The sequence below is a fragment of the Heterocephalus glaber genome, unplaced genomic scaffold, assembly GCF_053883595.1.
Source record: "Heterocephalus glaber isolate CG9 unplaced genomic scaffold, H.glaber_assembly_v1.0 deba00001472, whole genome shotgun sequence".
Lineage (NCBI taxonomy): Eukaryota > Metazoa > Chordata > Mammalia > Rodentia > Bathyergidae > Heterocephalus > Heterocephalus glaber.
In genome coordinates, this window is record NW_028258315.1 from 92,291 (window position 1) to 108,940 (window position 16,650).

General features: G+C 37.4%; 1 protein-coding gene across 6 annotated transcripts in view; it reads left to right on the forward strand.

Moving 5' to 3' along the window:
• Nucleotides 1–1,111: 1,111 nt before the first annotated feature.
• The window catches only part of LOC147826130 (uncharacterized), a 32,322-nt gene continuing 16,783 nt past the window's right edge, over nt 1,112–16,650 (forward strand). For 4 of the 6 annotated variants that reach the window (XR_015439266.1, XR_015439268.1, XM_087181697.1 and 1 more), the window contains exons 1-5: nt 1,112–1,207; nt 2,541–2,618; nt 4,513–4,584; nt 7,795–7,914; nt 9,131–9,183. The gene's annotated coding sequence lies outside the window, so the exon portion shown is untranslated. The remainder of the gene's footprint in view (nt 1,208–2,540; nt 2,619–4,512; nt 4,585–7,794; nt 7,915–9,130; nt 9,184–16,650) is intronic. The other 2 variants (XR_015439267.1, XM_087181699.1) reach the window with 2 other exon arrangements.

Consider the following 16,650-nt stretch of genomic DNA (forward strand, 5'->3'; position numbering starts at 1 on the left):
AGGAGATAACACAGACTAGATGGACACATTATACAAAACAACCACACTGTCTTCTTAAAAAATGTCAATGCCAGACCTGGGGATTTAGCTCAGTGGTAGAGCACTGGCCTAGCATGGAGGAAGCTCTGGGTTGGATCCCAAATGCTACAAAACAACCTCAAAATGTGTATGTCATTAAAGACAAACTGAAAAACTGATTATGGCAGCACAACTCATAAGAGAGAAATCTTCTAAGCAGCCTTTATGTCCATCAAGGCATGAATGGATATAGAAAATATGGCCTTTACACAAGTGGCATATTATTACTATGTCATATAGAAGGATTATCTTGAAGGAAACTTGGTAGGAAATTTGTAGGAAATTAGATGCACCTTGAGACCATAATGTTAAGTGAAATAAATCAGACATACAAGCTTAAATATGACATGGTTTATCTTATATAAGAAACCCAAAATATAAATAAAGAGGAAAATAAAATAAAAATCAGAGAGACAGATCTTTTGCAAAAGGGAAGGGGAGGAAGACATGAATGGAGGAGAAAAAGGATGAAGGGAAAGGAATGGAAAAAGAATGAAGATGTGTTATGCACATGTACCAACTCCCCACGAGGAATTCCATCATTATGTACTGCAATAATGTGCTAATAAACCTTAATAAAGAAAAATGAAAAATGACACGATAGCAAATTGCAGTGTGTGGTCCTGGGTGGGGTCTTGGATCAGGCAGATAAGCTGCCATAAAAAAACCCCACTATTGAAGTTCTCTTACAGCCTAGTTGAACTTGTAGGACTCTAGGCATTGATGTCAAGGCATTTTTTTGCTCCTCCTTCAGTACTACTTCCTGCACATGCGCACTCTTTGGTACCTGTGCCACACTGGGTGTGCGTCGTAAGAACATCCGGGCCCTTCCCAACTGGCGCACACTTGGCGACCCTTAGCAGTACCTTCTTGTGTGGCTGCGGCTGTGGCGCCAGACTGCGGCGGTGGAGTCTCAGTCCTGGGAGAGGTTTCTAAAACTGACGTATGTAAAAAATGTGATTGAGGCCCAGTCCTACAGACCCCTCTGTACTGAACAAGCTTTGCGGGCTTTGCCTCCTCACGTTTCCGTTCGTTCCTTTGGTTCGGCTGTAGGTTGGAAGGGAGGGAAGCAGCCTGGCCCACAGTGCGCCGTGGTCAAGCTCTCTCCTGGTGGTACAGATTTCCACAGGTACAGACTCAGAGTGGGGGAGGTTTTCCCCAAGACTATGTCCTAGCCAGCTTAGAAAAAGCAGGTAGAGCCACAGAGTAGACATCCAGTGTATGGGTTATTGTCATGTTTAAAAGATTCCAGAACAAACGGAAGTTTTTTAAAAGTTGAGGGAAAACATTCAATGGTCGGTTTGAAAAGACCTAGCCCTAGCCAAAATAAAACTGACAAATCTATCCAGGAACAGGGTATAAGCAACCAATAAATTTCGAAGGTAGGGGCCAGGGGTTAGCGCAATGGTGCCTCACCTGCCTGCCAAGCGCAAGGTCCTGAGTTCAATTCTTGGTACCAAAAAAGAAAAAAAATCAATGGTAAAAAATGTCAAAGGTTCTCAGAAAGAATAAAAAAATTAAAAAGGAAAAATTATATAAGGCTTTGGTTGAGTGTCACAGGGTAGAGAACTCACGAGACTCTCACTGTGCATGTGTGTGTAATAGTGTGTAATATTTTTAAGGGGAAACCAATAATTACCAAGTTATGTATGAAAGCCTCAATTAATGATACAAAAGATAAGAAACTCCCTCCCTCTGATAAAATCAACTCATAGATGCACTACAAATATCTGAAAGATTAATAAAAATTTTTGAAGTAGCGGTGCATGGTAGAAGTCCTGATGGTGAGGATAACATTGAAATTAGGCTGTAAGTCCAAAACGACAATTTTAAATGTTTTAAAAGCACTACAAACATTAAAACCCAGCAGTTTACCATACTAATAAATGTCTGGAAGCGCACAGACACCACTTTGAGCACCTCTTCTAATGGTAGAGGCCAAAGGTAACTTACATTAATCTCACGATATCTCAATAAATTGAGTATTAAAATATTTATATGTTTTTTTCTGAAGTATGCATACATGTTTTTTGGTGGACTATATGTGAAAACATCATGTTGTACACTTTAAATATGTATAATACAAACATGAATGTTTCTAAGAATTTTTACTTGTGATTAAAACATTTTAACTATATGAAAGATTTAAAAATACACACGTATATGCAATTCCAGTATCTCAGTGACATAATTTCTCATTTGTTTAAAATCTCTTAATATTTTTATCCATATGAACATATTGCTAAGTTGATAAAACTATATTTTATGCACTTATACATTTTACAGATTTTGTAACAATAATTTGGAACTATGCCTCCTTTTTCACTTTTTTGTAGAATTTTTAAGAGCTGTGTTACATCCACTGTATTTGTATATTACATGTTTTATTTATTCATTTTCTTATTACTAGATGCCAGTGCTATGTTTTGAAATTATAAATAACTCTGCTCTATGCCACACAGAGGGGTGCCTATAATCCTAGAATCAAGAGGCTGAGACAGGAGGATTTTGGAGAGTGCAGCACCAATCTGAGCGACATAGTAAGTATAAGGCCGTTTTAGATTACATCACAAGATCCTATCTCAAAAAACAAAGCAAAGAGGGCCGGGGATTTAGCTCAGTGATTTTGCCACCTGCTGTGCAAGCACAAGGACCCGAGTTCGATCCCTGGTACCAAAACAAAACAAAACAACCAATCCAACTTCCCAGGTTAATTTGGGCAAGGGATTTAGCTCAGTGGTTTTGCCACCTGCTACGCAAGCACAAGGACCGAGTTCGATCACCAGTACCAAACAAACAAACAAACAAAAAAAGCAAAGAAACAAAAGCTAAGTCTGCTTTGAGTATATTTTTGTATATGGATTTTTCTCCTTTAATATTTTCATACTTCTTTTATTCCAAGGTATACATATTCTTTTATTGTGTATCAAGTAATATTTTAGTATATTTGGTTTTTCCTTTTAAAACATTATTGAATTGATATTAAATTTTAAAGTTGAAACTTAGAATTGGAGAAATAGAACAATCCTAAATATAAATTTGGAATACGGGGTTTACTAAGTCAAACAAGTTTATGATACTTGATAAGTATATTCAAAATGTCACCTCAAAATGTTTTGCCAATAACATCAGCATGGGTGTGTGCTGCAGTTTTCCTATAGCTTTTCCAGCATATGTATTTTCCTGGTTTTTAATAGTTTTAATAGATGTCAATTATTTCCTTATTATTATTTGACTTAATTTAACTAGTTTACTCTGTATGTGAAAAAGCTATGGATGTAAAGAGAACAAAAGACAAAATTTGAAATCACTTAAAAAATCAGATACAAACACTTTGATGTTTAGTCAGTAACTTTGTGGAGAAAAAGTCAGAGTTCTTGGCTCTTATCTTTCCATATGTTACATCTGTTCCTCTGCCACATGCAAAACTGGAAGAATTCTGGACAACTGCTTTATAAAATCAAAGAAACTTTAGCTAGATGAACCAATAAGAATCATCTGGTTAGGGATCAGGGATTTAGCTCAGTGGTTCCACTGCCTGCCTTGCAAGCACAAGGTCCCAAGTTTGATCTCCAGTACAAAAACAAAAGAGAATCATCTGGTTAAACAATTCATTTTAATAAGATTAAATAAAAACCCATTGAGATTCAAATTATTCAAGATTTTTCAATTAGTAGGTGTCAGGGTGCAATTTAAGACCAAGGTTCCAGACCTTTCTATCAGGCATGCTGCCTTTCTGATGCAAATTCCATCTGGAGGCTAATCATGTACCTACAGTTGTCCTTGACATTTAGGCTGAGAAGTGTAAAATTTAGGCTTAGCATACTAATTCATACTAAATAAAATAAGAGAGTGAATTTCTGTGGTCTTGGACTTATGAGTAAAAAGCCAAACCTATATCTGAATAGGTGGCACAAAATGAGAAGCACATTTCATGAACTGTCTTTAATAGGCTTATGCAAAGAATTCTGCAGAAGGGGTCTTAAGCATAGTAATTCCAATGGCAGGTGATTAAATCCTCTGGAAGACTGGATCATCATGATCTTGATTTTTTTCTTGCTGTTGATTGTCTTGTTACCTATTCAATATGAGTTTGTTCACCATTTCTAGACCAAATTAGGAACTGAATTTTACAACTGAAGAAAAGCACCCTTTTATCCTATCACCTTTATCATTGCATTTTCAATCTTTCTGGTTTATAAAATGTTCCCACAACCAGTAACACGAGTCTCAGACTTTAATAATCTTTGACAGCAAAGGGCATACTTCAGATTCGAGCCCAGCTTCCATGGTGTAAGCTCAAATCAGCAAAACTGCAGAAAACTGTCCTTCCTCCAATTATTTCCCTATTTCTGATGTCCCCAGGTTAGTGCCTAATGAATATTCAGGCCCAGTCACTTTTGACACCTGCCTTTTTGTCTTTCTTCTGGACAGTAATGCTGCTGGATATCACTGTCTTCCCCTGATGACCACTGATGATTCATCCTATTATGGTCTCCAAGCAAGGTCATTCCTTCTCCAAATTCCTCATATCTAAAATGTGCTAAAGTCATCCACTTTATCTTGAAAATCAAGGAAAAGAAACTTAAAACAGAATAATTTACAACAGCCAGGAGAATTAGATAGGTTTAGAACTGACACATCCAAACTGAAACTATGAAACCCTGCCTCATTCCCACATCCATCCTATGGTAGGGAGGCAGATCAGGGAGGTGAGAGACAGGCAAATCTGGGTACCTCCCTACTTTGGGACTGAGGTCCAATTTTTCCCACCTTAGAGAAGGAAGTTCTCCAAACTGTCTCAACCTGGGCCTGGCATTGTTTTACTGCCCTGGAATGTGTTCTTCCCATGATGACTGACAAAACAAACATCCATTCTCTTGGGGGTAGTGGAAATCCTGTATTTGCTTCACAGCTTACACAAGATAATCACAATAGTAGGTTGTATATATTCTGAAGTTTGGGCTATACATTCTTAAATGTATGCCTTTACAGGAAAAGAAGTCGTACTCTTTATTGGGTTATCTTGTTCTTTGGGAGCTGTTTTACAACTTTGTAAATGATTGATAATAGATAGAAATGCAAAGCATTTGTTGTTTATAAACACCAAATTATTTCCTGTCTGGCAGAGGAGAGAAGCTCAGTCTCTCTCTCCTATGATGGAAAATCCAATCTTGCCTCAATTTGCACATTCATTTCACTGTTCTTCCCCTATACATTGGACCCTCAAGGTACGACTGTCCTGACACACGAACAACTTGGGTTAATTAGGTTAATGGACCTAAGTCTGCCTTTTGTTATCTATAGTGTTTTCCCAGGTAAAAATTCAGATCTCAGCTATATTGACTTACAATCAACTTGAGTTACAACCAGTCCTTGGAAACCGATTGAGTTTGTAAGTCAAGAGTCCACTCTATTTGTGTCTATTCTTTGTTGTTGTTTTTCTTTTGGTACCAGGGTTCAAACTTGAGTCCTTGCACTTGTGCAGCAGGCAGGAAAACCACTGAGCTAAATCCCTGGCCCTTGTGTCTATTCTTTGGATTCTCTTTTAAACTGGTTAATACCTTAACGTTTTTCAAATTTTTAATGAGCAGAGTAAAATCTTTAACAAATGTTTACTTTTGTATAGGAGAATCATGATTTTATCATTTAAAAATTATCTTTTAACACCATGTATGAGATCCTAAAATATGGTTACTCTTTGCTACCTTAAATCTAGTTTAATTCTCCTTATATTATCCTATCAATATGAAGAATACAAGGGATCCAACTTGTGGGTATTCTCTCCTAGCATAATACACACACACACAGTACACATGCCCATAAACACAACCCCCCAAAATAAGCAATAATGGTTATCCATAAAACCTTTGAAAATCCATGTGTAAGAAGCAAACATTCTCTAGTGCATGGAAGACACAGTTCTGATGATCCATCAGGCAGAATGTGTACTATCTCAGCTTGAATGGTCTATTTGGGTTACTTCTCCATTTTCTGGAGTTCTTCAGGAATGTAGAATAGATGGTTTCTATTTATACCACGGATTTCTCTTGGCACTGTTATCATTTTGGCCCAGATGCTTCTTCGATGTGGGAGCAGTTCTGCGCACTGTGGGAAGCTTAGCAGCTTCGCTGGCCTCTACCCATTAGATGGCAGTGTCACATCCCCCAAATGGCTCCAGACACTGCCCTGGCCAAAATTGCTCCACTTGAGAATCCCTGATGTATTTTATGAAAGGACACACAAAATAACTTATCCTATAGAAGAGGGAGGATCTCTCCAAAGATGTGTGTATACTCAATTAACATATATCAGCATGGATGGGTCTCAGTGGTAATGTTGTGTGATCACAGCAAGTTACAGAGTGATTTGAACAGCATGACCATATTTATGTAAATTTTAAAATCACAAAACTTACAGTGTATATTGCTTATAGGGCCATGGATGTGGGGTGAAAATCATAAAACCGTGAACATGAATAGACACCAATTTAATGAGTTTCATTGTGCTTGGGAAAACAGGAAGGAAATTAGGATAGGTTATGTTGAAAAGAAAAGTCAATTCTTTCTATAATGTTTTTCTCACTTTCAAAATAGGTCAAAAACACTATTTCAAATGTTACCTTTTTTCATCCGGCTAACTTATATAGAGACATTGTTATTCTACAAACTTTATTTGACAGAAAAATCTATAAAAAGATATGAAACATGAAGCTTAAATTTTCCATAGTTCTTTGATGCTGTTATTTTTCAATCATCTGTTTTATATTGTTCATATGACTGCTTGCCTCCCTAATTAAGAGTAGCTTTGAATTGGCAGTGTTTTATACAGCAATTTTCTGGTTCAGACTCTAATGACAACCATAATATAAATGTTCTCACCTTATATGTGTGGAGTGCTTTATCTTTTCTCAGTACTCTTACATCTGTCTTCTCATTTTGTGTTCACAATTTCTTTCACCATCAATCTTAGTTTCAAATCTATTCACCATGTTAATGCAGGTTTCGTCTTTCTATTGCAGTTACCTTAAGTTTGGCTTACTGACCCTGAGATACCAGATACCAGGGCAGTTTATGTAGGAAGGGACCCACGAAACACTGGTAGGTAAAGTGAGACAGGGAGAGAAAGAAGTTAAGAGGCAGCACGTTTAGAGCAGCTTACTGTTTAGGGCTACTGAGGCTCAGTTTGACTCCTTTGTGTAAACTCCTGTGGATGGCTTTCACAATAGAAAGACACAGTGAGTCATTTGAGATAGAAGTTGGCAAAACCAGAAGTACTTATGATCAGGCCCTTTATAAGAAAAGTTGGCTAACCTGTGCTCTAGAGCATAAAACTGGGAGAAGTATCCATATTTTCAAGAGTTTTGAGAGTTTCCAGTGTGAAGAAATGTGCAAGAAGGAAAATATCCATAAACATTTCATTTTGAAAGAAGTAGGTTAGGGACAAAATAGTACTTCTATAAGAACAAATATTGATTGTTTGGCCTAAAAAATGATCAAGATCCAAACAGACACTTGAGACAGTTATAACTCTACTATGGAATGAGTTGGAAACAGTTCAGGCTTGGGAAATAGTGATCATTCATTGTACCAAACAACAACTAATTAAAGATTATGGTAGTAATTAGCCAAGACTATGTTCAGGCTGGGAACAGGAAGAGATAGTGGTTGCCAATAATGACTGCAGAAAACTAACAAAGCTTACCTGTCATTCCAGGAGAGGAGAAAACAGAAACAACAAAACTAAAATCCGTGAATGAAAGGGAACACATAGTGTCCCTTCCTGTGTCCTCAGGGTGTTAAGGAAGACTGAAGAAGGAAAATCTACCTACTGCAGGTAGGTTTAGAAGGTATCTAAAAGAGATAGCTATTTTTGTTAAATAGACTGGTTGCCTGGGGGCAAGCAAGGATGAATGACAAAGAGACGTGAATCAGTTTAACTTTGGGCAGCCAGGGGGCTCTTGCCTCTTAGGACCCCAGCATCTGGCTCATCTTGTATTTATTCACCTAAACACTGGTACAAGCAATCAAAGTAGCACAAGGTTCATCTGCTTTCCAATATCCACTAGTACATACTCTGGTAATCAACTTAATCTTAGGTGTTCTAGCTTTTCCCTGGAACCCGCAATATGGAGTCACCCTGAGTGCAGCCTTTCTCCTTTGTGCTCAGAGAGGGCAGTTAGGCCTCACTTCTCTGGTCTCTGACAGCATAGAGTTGTTCAGAATACTCTAAATTATCTTCTTCATTTCAATGGGCTCAGTATTGATGTCCTCTCTTGTTTGTGATATTAGTAATTGACCTCTTTCTCTCTTTGTCTTGATTAGCCTGGTTTAAGATTTATCAATTTCATTGATCTTCAAAGAATCATATTCTGGTTTTAGCAATATTTTAAAAATTTTTAATTTTTCAATTGTATTGGTTTATGCAATAATTTTTATTGTTTTTTTCTTTTGTTTGCATTCATTTTATTTATTTCTTTATATTGGTACCAGGGATCGAACTTGGGACCTTGCACTTGTGAGGCAGGGGGCAGAACCACTGAGCTAAATCCCTGGCCCTTGCATTCATTTTATATTGCTCTCATTTGTGTAGCTTCCTAAAGTGGAAGCTTAGATTATTGTTTCTTGTTTTCTAATACTGTTCTTTCAATGTTATCAATTTTCCTGTATGCACTGGTTTTGCTGCATTCAACATATTTTGATAATTTGCATTCTCATCATTTACTTTAAAATAGTTTAAAGTTTCTTGAGACTCTCCTGATAAATGTCATTTGGAAGTGTGTTACAGTCTAAATATTTTGGGAATTTTCTAACTATGTTTCTATTATTGATATCGAGCTTAATTTCCTTGTAGTACAAGAACAAACTACGATTTGTTAACATCCGTCCTGTGGCCTAGAATGTGGTCTGTCTTAGTAAATGTTCCATTTACATTTGAGCTTCAAGAGAATTTGTTCTGCTTTGTTGGAGGAAGTATTTATGAAATGTCAGTTACATCCAATGAATTGATGGTGGCTTTTCATTCGACTATGCACTTCCATTTTTTCTTTCAGCTGCATCTATCAATTACTGATTGATGAGTGTTGAAGTTTCCAACTATAATAAGGTATGTGTCTATTTCTTCTTGTAGCTCTAATGATCTTTTTTCCCACCTATTTTGATAATCAGTTGTTCAGGTGCATATATGTTAAGATTCACTATGCCTTCTTGGAGAGCTGACTCCATTTATCATTATCTATTACAATTCTTTATCCCTGAATCTTTCTTGAAGTCTGCTTTGTCTGAAATTGATATTGCTAGTTCAGATTTCATTTGGTTGTGTTGCCATGGTATATCATCCTTCTCTATCCTTCCACTTTTACTTATGTCAAATGGAATTATGTAGAATAGAAAAGCTATACTTGAATTTTTTTCAAAAGTATACTCTGACTGTCTTTACATTTAAATTGATATATTTAGGTAATTCATATTAAAAATAATCACTGATATAGTTCAGTTGATCTCTACCACGCTTGTGTTTTCTAGTCATGACAGTTTTTCATTTCTTTAAAAATCTTCCCTCGTTTTTCTTTTTTTTCTTTGTTAATTTTTAAATATTAAGTTCTTTTATTGGTACATTTTAGGTATACAAGTCATTTCCATTTATCATTGGGTGTTTGTACCTGTACATGATGTATCTTGGTTCTTATTTTTTTCCTCATTACCTGTGGGCCCTTCACATCCTCCACCTTTCCCTATTTCCATAGACATCCTTTCCATTTATTTTTTCTTTTCTCATAGTTTTTCCTTTCCCTCTTTTCCTTTCCCCTTCCCCTCCCTTCACCCCTTCATCTTTGGACCTTTTTTCCTCTTTCAAATTATCGATTACTCATTGTTATCATTTTAACCTTGGTTTACACTCTCAGTTTCTCACACTAGTGAAACTATTTGGTATTTACACATGTGTGTCCTATTTATTTCACTTAAGAGCATGGCCTTGATATGCATCCAGTTAGCTATCAATGACTCTAGTCTTTCATTCTTTATGGCTGAGTAGTACTCCATTTGATTAAAAAAACCCACAGTTTCTTTATCCAGGTTCCAGTTGATGGCCACTTGGGCTGCTTCCAAGCTTTAGCTATTACAAACTGTGCTGCTAGGAACATGGGGACACATGTTTCACTGTGGTATGATTCTTTGAATTCTTTGGGGAAGATACCCAGCAGGGGACTATCTGGGTCAAATGGGACCTCTACCCCTAGTTCTTTGAGGTATCTCCATACTGATTCCCACAGTGGGTGCACCAGTCTACACTCCCACCAGCAATGGAGAAGGGTTCCTGTCTCCCCACAACCCTGCCAGCATTTGTAATTGGATGATTTTTTGATAGCAGCCATTCTTTGTGTTGTGAGGTGGAATCTCAGTGTTGTTTTCATCTGCATCTCTTGAATGATGAGTGATGTTGAACATTTTTTCATATATTTGTTTGCTGCTTTTACTTTTTTGAGAAATGTCTGTTCCCTTCAGGTGCCCATTTTGAATTGGGTCTTTGAATCTGGGGGGTCAGATTTTTTTCAATTCTTTATATATTCTAGAGAGCAGTCCTTCTGTCATTTTTCTTGCCTTGTTTCTTTAATGAAGACAGTTTCTCTCTTCACTTAGCATATCAATTATACCTTTTAAAAATGTGAGTGTGGGACAAGGATTTAGCTCAGTGGTTTTGCCGCCTGTTGCACAAGTGCAGGGACCAGAGTTCAATCCCCAGGACCAAAAAGAAAAATTAAATAAATAAAATTTTTTTTTAAATGTTAGTGCTTGTCATAGAGTTTGCAATGTATATTTACAACTTATCTAAAACCACCAAATCTAAGTTGTTAGTTTCAAATAACACTATACTGCTTCTCTGCTAACATAGGCACCTTAGAGCAGAGCATTCTCAATTCCCCCGTGCTACTACTCCCTATGCCAGTGGTGGCAAACCTATGGCACTTGTGCTGCAGCAGGCTGTTTGTATCATTGAAAGCTATAAAAGTTTCACCATCCCTGCCACTGTTGCTGTCACTGATTCCACTCATTCATAAATTATATGCACCCAATATAGTGTTGCTACTATTACTTTGAGCAGTTATCTAATGGATTAAGAATAAAATGTTCTATTTTACCTTTCTTTATTTCTCTCCAATGCCCTTTCTTTCTCCCTTCCCTTGTTACTCTCCTCCTCTCCCCACCTGTTTCCTCCCTCCCTCCTGTCTTCCTTCCTACCTTCCTCAGTTCCTTCTTTCCTTTCTGCTTCCTCGGTCTCTCTCTTGTCATATTTCATTTCTATCTCTAAAGAACTTATTGGAACATTTCTTGTCTAGCATATCTGTTGGCATTACATTTCTTCAATTGTTATCTGAAAAACATTTTTTTATGTCAGAAGGAAATTTTTGCTGTACAAAGAATTTTAGCATTGTGTGGATGGGTTATTTGTGTCAACACCTTAAATATTTTACTGCATTCTCTTCTTGCTTACATGATTTCTGAGAACCCTGGTGTAATTCTTAACTTTGTCGTTCAGTAGTTAAGGTCTTATCTCCCTGCATTTTACAAGAGTTTCTCTTTTTTGATTTTTACACATTGAATTTGATATGTGTACTGATAATTTGTTCTGTATTTACCTTGCTAATTGTTGTAAAGGTTCTTGAACCTGAGATTTGGTGTGTGCCCTTCATTTTCAAAAATTCTGAGCTACTATGACTTCAGTTATTTTTTATGTTCCTTTCCTCTTCTAGAGTTCCCATTATGGGCATGTTATGCCTTTCATAATTGTCCCACAATTCTTGAATGTTCTGGGGTTTTTTTAATTCTTTTGTTTTCTCTTTGTCTTTCAGCCTAGGGAGTTTTGATTGACTTATCATCCAGCTCACTGATCTTTTCCCCAGTCATTTCTAACCTGATCATCCTTCAAGGCATTCTTCATTTCTGCCACAATGTTCTTTTGTATCTCCCATTTCCTTTTGATTCTTTGTTAGAGTTTCCATTTCTTTTTGATTATGTTACTGAACTGTTCTTTTTTATAGGCATTAATTTTAGGGCATAGTAGTTTTTTAAAAGGCTGGTTTTCATTGTGGGATTTTCATACAGGCATATAACATATTTTGATCCTATCCAGCCCCCTATTACCCTGCCTCACACCTACTTCTTCCTCTTCTTTATTCCCTTTCTCTGGTCAAGTAGTGTCCCTCCTGCTTTCATGTCCATTTTTACAAAATCCGTGTACTTATCTTTCTGAGTCTGGCTTATTTCACTTAATGTGATGATCTTTATGTCCATCCATTTTCCCACAAATGACATAATTTTGTTTCTTCTATGGCTGAATATCACTCCATTGTGTGTACATATCATATTTTCTTCATTGATCTGTTGATTTTCATCTAGACTGATTCCATATCTTGGCTATTTTGAGTTTGTGCCACAATAAACAAAGATATACAAGTTTCTCTATAGCATACTGACTTTAATTCTTCAGTTACCCATGTGTTCTTAAATGTTTTCTACTTTTTCCATTTGTTCTTGCTCTGATTCAACTCTACTCATTGCATTTTGATTCTGGCACCATCTGTAATTCACAAGTTAATTGTTTAGCCCTCTCCAAGACTGCCTCTTACTCTAGATGCCAACAGCAAGTGTGGTCCCCATATTTCCTATGCTTCTGACTTACAAGTTATAAATTTTGAAGTCCCAACAACCACTCCAATTTTGATAATTCACTCTAATGATTCACAGAACACATTACAAATGCTGTACTGCTGCGGATTTAGCTCAGTGGTTCTGCCGCCTGGCTCGCAAGAGCAGCTTCCTGAAAATGCTGTTCTTACAGATACAGTTTTATTATGAAGGAAACACAGAAGAAGAGTTCTGGAAGGGCCGGGATTCAGTGCTCTTGTATCCTTTCTATGGAATCTGGATGTAGCATTGTCTGTGCACAGTAATGTGTTCATGATTTGGGATGCTCCACTTGGTGTCCAGAGTTTTCGTATGGGCTGTCATCACACAGGCATGACTGTGTAAACCACTGGGCATGTGACTGAGTTCAATCTTCAGTGCTTTCTCCTTCATGGAGGTCAGACTGGCCCAGGATTCCAGCCTTCTAATCATGAGTTTGGTCTCTCTAGTGACCAGCCCTGATCTTGAAGCTAATTAGGCATCTATCATGAGTCATTTCATTAAGATCAACATTAACACAAACATGCCCATAACTCAGGAAGTTCCAAGGGATTTTGAAATTCTTTGCCAGGAATGGAATCAAAGACCAAATAAAATTTTTAGCATACCATAAAACCTTTAATATATCAATCACAGTTGTTGTAAGCTTCTTATCTGACAATTTCAAAAATCTGTGTTATATCTGAATCCAGTACTGATGCTCATTCTGTTTCTTCAGATCGCATTTTCTTCTTGCCTTTAGTATATCCAAAATTTTGTTGTTGGGCACTGAGGCAGTCAGGCTATCAGTATAAAAATGGTATTAGTCTGGCCAGGACCTGGGTGTTTCCTGTTTAAGGTTTATTATAACTATGCACCAAAGATTCCATTTTTCTCTAATTTCCCATTGTTTGCCACTTCCATGCTGTCTCCAAGTCTCCTAAGAACCTCTTCTTAAATAGAATGTCTCTCTTAGGTGTCTCATTTGTAACCCACTGTTTTTATATAGGAGCTCTGTCAGTGTAGGGATAAGATTTTGAGGAAGGGAAGCATTCCACCTTAAAATTATATATCAGTTTTCTAATGGACTTGAGTTCCTGAGTTGTAGCCATCAGTAACTTTTCTCAACTTTTTTTCCTCTTATGCAAGACAGAAAATCTAGAATGACTAACAATGTCTAGTTGCTCTTCCTCTTCATCAGATAAAGCTGTAGCAAAGTAGCTTCCCTTGAGCACAATCTCATTAGAGGAAGTAGAACTGTCTGGGCTTATTTCAAAGTGGTTACTTCTGTTCTTCACTGCTCACAGAAGAGAAGATTGTCTCTCATATTTGACTCACCCCTGGTGGGTCTTCTGAAGGCCAAACCCACACCAGTATAGGAGCCCCCCTAAAACTGGGTACAGTGGATTTTAACTCTGGATTTAGTCTGAAGTCAGCTTTCAGCAGTTCATCAGTTACTGTTTATTTGTTCCTACCAGTTTCTATCTCCATATGTCTCTGGTCCCGGTAAATTGTGATTCTCTATACTTGCATGTCTGTCTGTTTTTTTCTGTGGCAGTTTGTGATGTGACCTTAGTGCTCTTGTAGATCTAATTAAAGTTGCTGATTTTTAGTTTGTTCAGCTGTTTTTGTATAGTCAGAACAGGAAAGATAATTTGAGAGCTCTTTGTGTGTCAGAGCTCATCAGGAGACATGGCCAGTATGCAACTAGAAGCAGGGGTCTGAAATCCATATGTACTTAGGCCATGGCCCATGGGGACGGGTGTATTGATTGCTTCCAGTGGTCACTGACTCCTTCATAAAACCAGCTTTGCAGCTAAACTGCATTCTACAAATGTACTACTTGCTAGGTTACTGGTCAATTAAATGCAGTCTTCAAAAGAAAGACCTTTTAGTGAGATTTGGCTTTGTGATTTGAACTGGCCTTTTTGTTTCCACTCTGTCCAATCCCAGAGGCCTTTTCGGCTGATGAATGGGGTTCTCATACGTTCTGTGCATTGCTATTACTCTTAATGTATTCTAGAACATGATTTTTCTGGCCTGTAAGCATCTCCAACCCAACTTATGAGTTTTCAGCTCTTTGGATTTAAATCAGAAACATTTTAGTAAGTCTGAGCCCTAGAGACCCAGTACTAATAAGACTATAACTAGGATGAATGGATGAAGGGGCATGTGTGTGTGTGTGTGTGTGTTCAAACCTGTATCAGTGATTTTATAAATTTATACCTATGCTATAAATTTATGTATCTGATTTCTATGCTAGGTCTAGTAATATATATATACACTAATCTAAATTTTTTTGAACAATTATATAATAAGAATTATTTAATACCTATCTTTGTAAGCACATTTATAAACTTTTGACGTGAGATTTGTAAGTTCCTAACCATCATTAATATTATATTAAGAAATTTGTAATAAAAGTGTCTAACATCTCTTTTCATAAAATATATAACAATTTAGAAAAATAGTGTATTTTAAGGCATATGTGGAGCAAACTGACATATTCTTTCATCTACAAAAGTTGCAAGAAGTTCATGAGAAACAAAAAGATTGAGTTGTCAGTATTCATAGTGCTTCTCCCTGTTCATTTATTACTTTGTGCACCAGCATATTCTGGTAAATGCTTAATAACTGGTTCTCCCAAAAGAAATGCCCCAAGTGTGGAATCTATTAACTTCTTTAGTGCAAATACCCCCATAATGGTCAATTCCAGGGCCGAGTAACACTGAGTAGCAGAAGCATGCACTAATCAGATCTCATTATGTCCTAAGGACTGACTGGAGCATTTGCTGCCTGTAAACAGGAGACAAAGGATTGTTAGGGGCATCATAACTGTCTGAGAGTGTTGGGAGCAATGCTACATAATTCTAGGGAAAAATCATTTGAGTGGGCCTGTTCTCCCCCCCTACAGCCAAGCTAGGACATTCCAGACATAATTGCATTTTGGCCTCTGGTCACAACTGAGACCTCAGTGATCCCCCCCACCCCCCCACCCCCCCACCCCCCAGATGCTGCAACCTGCAGGACAAGACCACACCTGTGGGAGATGCCAGGGAGAAACCAAATCTTCATCTGCATAATTCCTCATTGTTCTTAGATTTCCACTGCCCCCCAGCCTTTTGTTACACCTTGTCTATCCCAATGTGAAGTACTGAACTCTATTTTTCACTTGTTACATTTGTTTCCCCATGTGCTGAATAGAAGGTGCTGCAAGCTAGAGGGTTTTTGTCTTTGCCACCCAGAGCAGCACTGATCAGACCCAAAGCTCAGCTTCTTCTCAGTCTCATTTGTCTACCTTTCCTGTAATTCGCTGTGTGCTGCCATGGCTCACAGGCGACTAGGACTTACTGCAGAGGTTCTGGTAATGTACCCTTCCCCTGTTCCCTACATGAGAGTGTTCATATTTTACAAAGATGAGGGGAAAGTCAGAGGTTGGGGCTGGTGAGGCTTCTCAGTGATTTTTCATGGAGATTTTGCTGGTTTCTGAGTGATGACGTGGGCTTTAAAAATATATGGACCATTTGATTTTCAGATACCTAGGCAATCAAGGTGATATTTGTGTTATCATGCTTTTTGTGTGTCAGGTAGGAAAAAAATTATCAGTTGGGAAATAATGCTGTTTTTTTATTCCTTAGCATTTAGACTTTAAATATAATGACTTTAGTAATAATCCTATTAATAACTATATGTGTCTTGGTAAGATATACTATTTTTTCCACAGTATTGACCATTTAATCATTGAAGGTGTTATGTGAAGAGAATATGATGACTCTGAGAATGTTGCTGGTACTGAAGTTTTGATGGGATCCAAAGAGGGTTAACGGTTCCCTAATGATGAAAGTGGACCAAGGTTATTTGTTGGTATCTTGATAGAACCGACTGTGTCCTTAAATGTATTTATCAC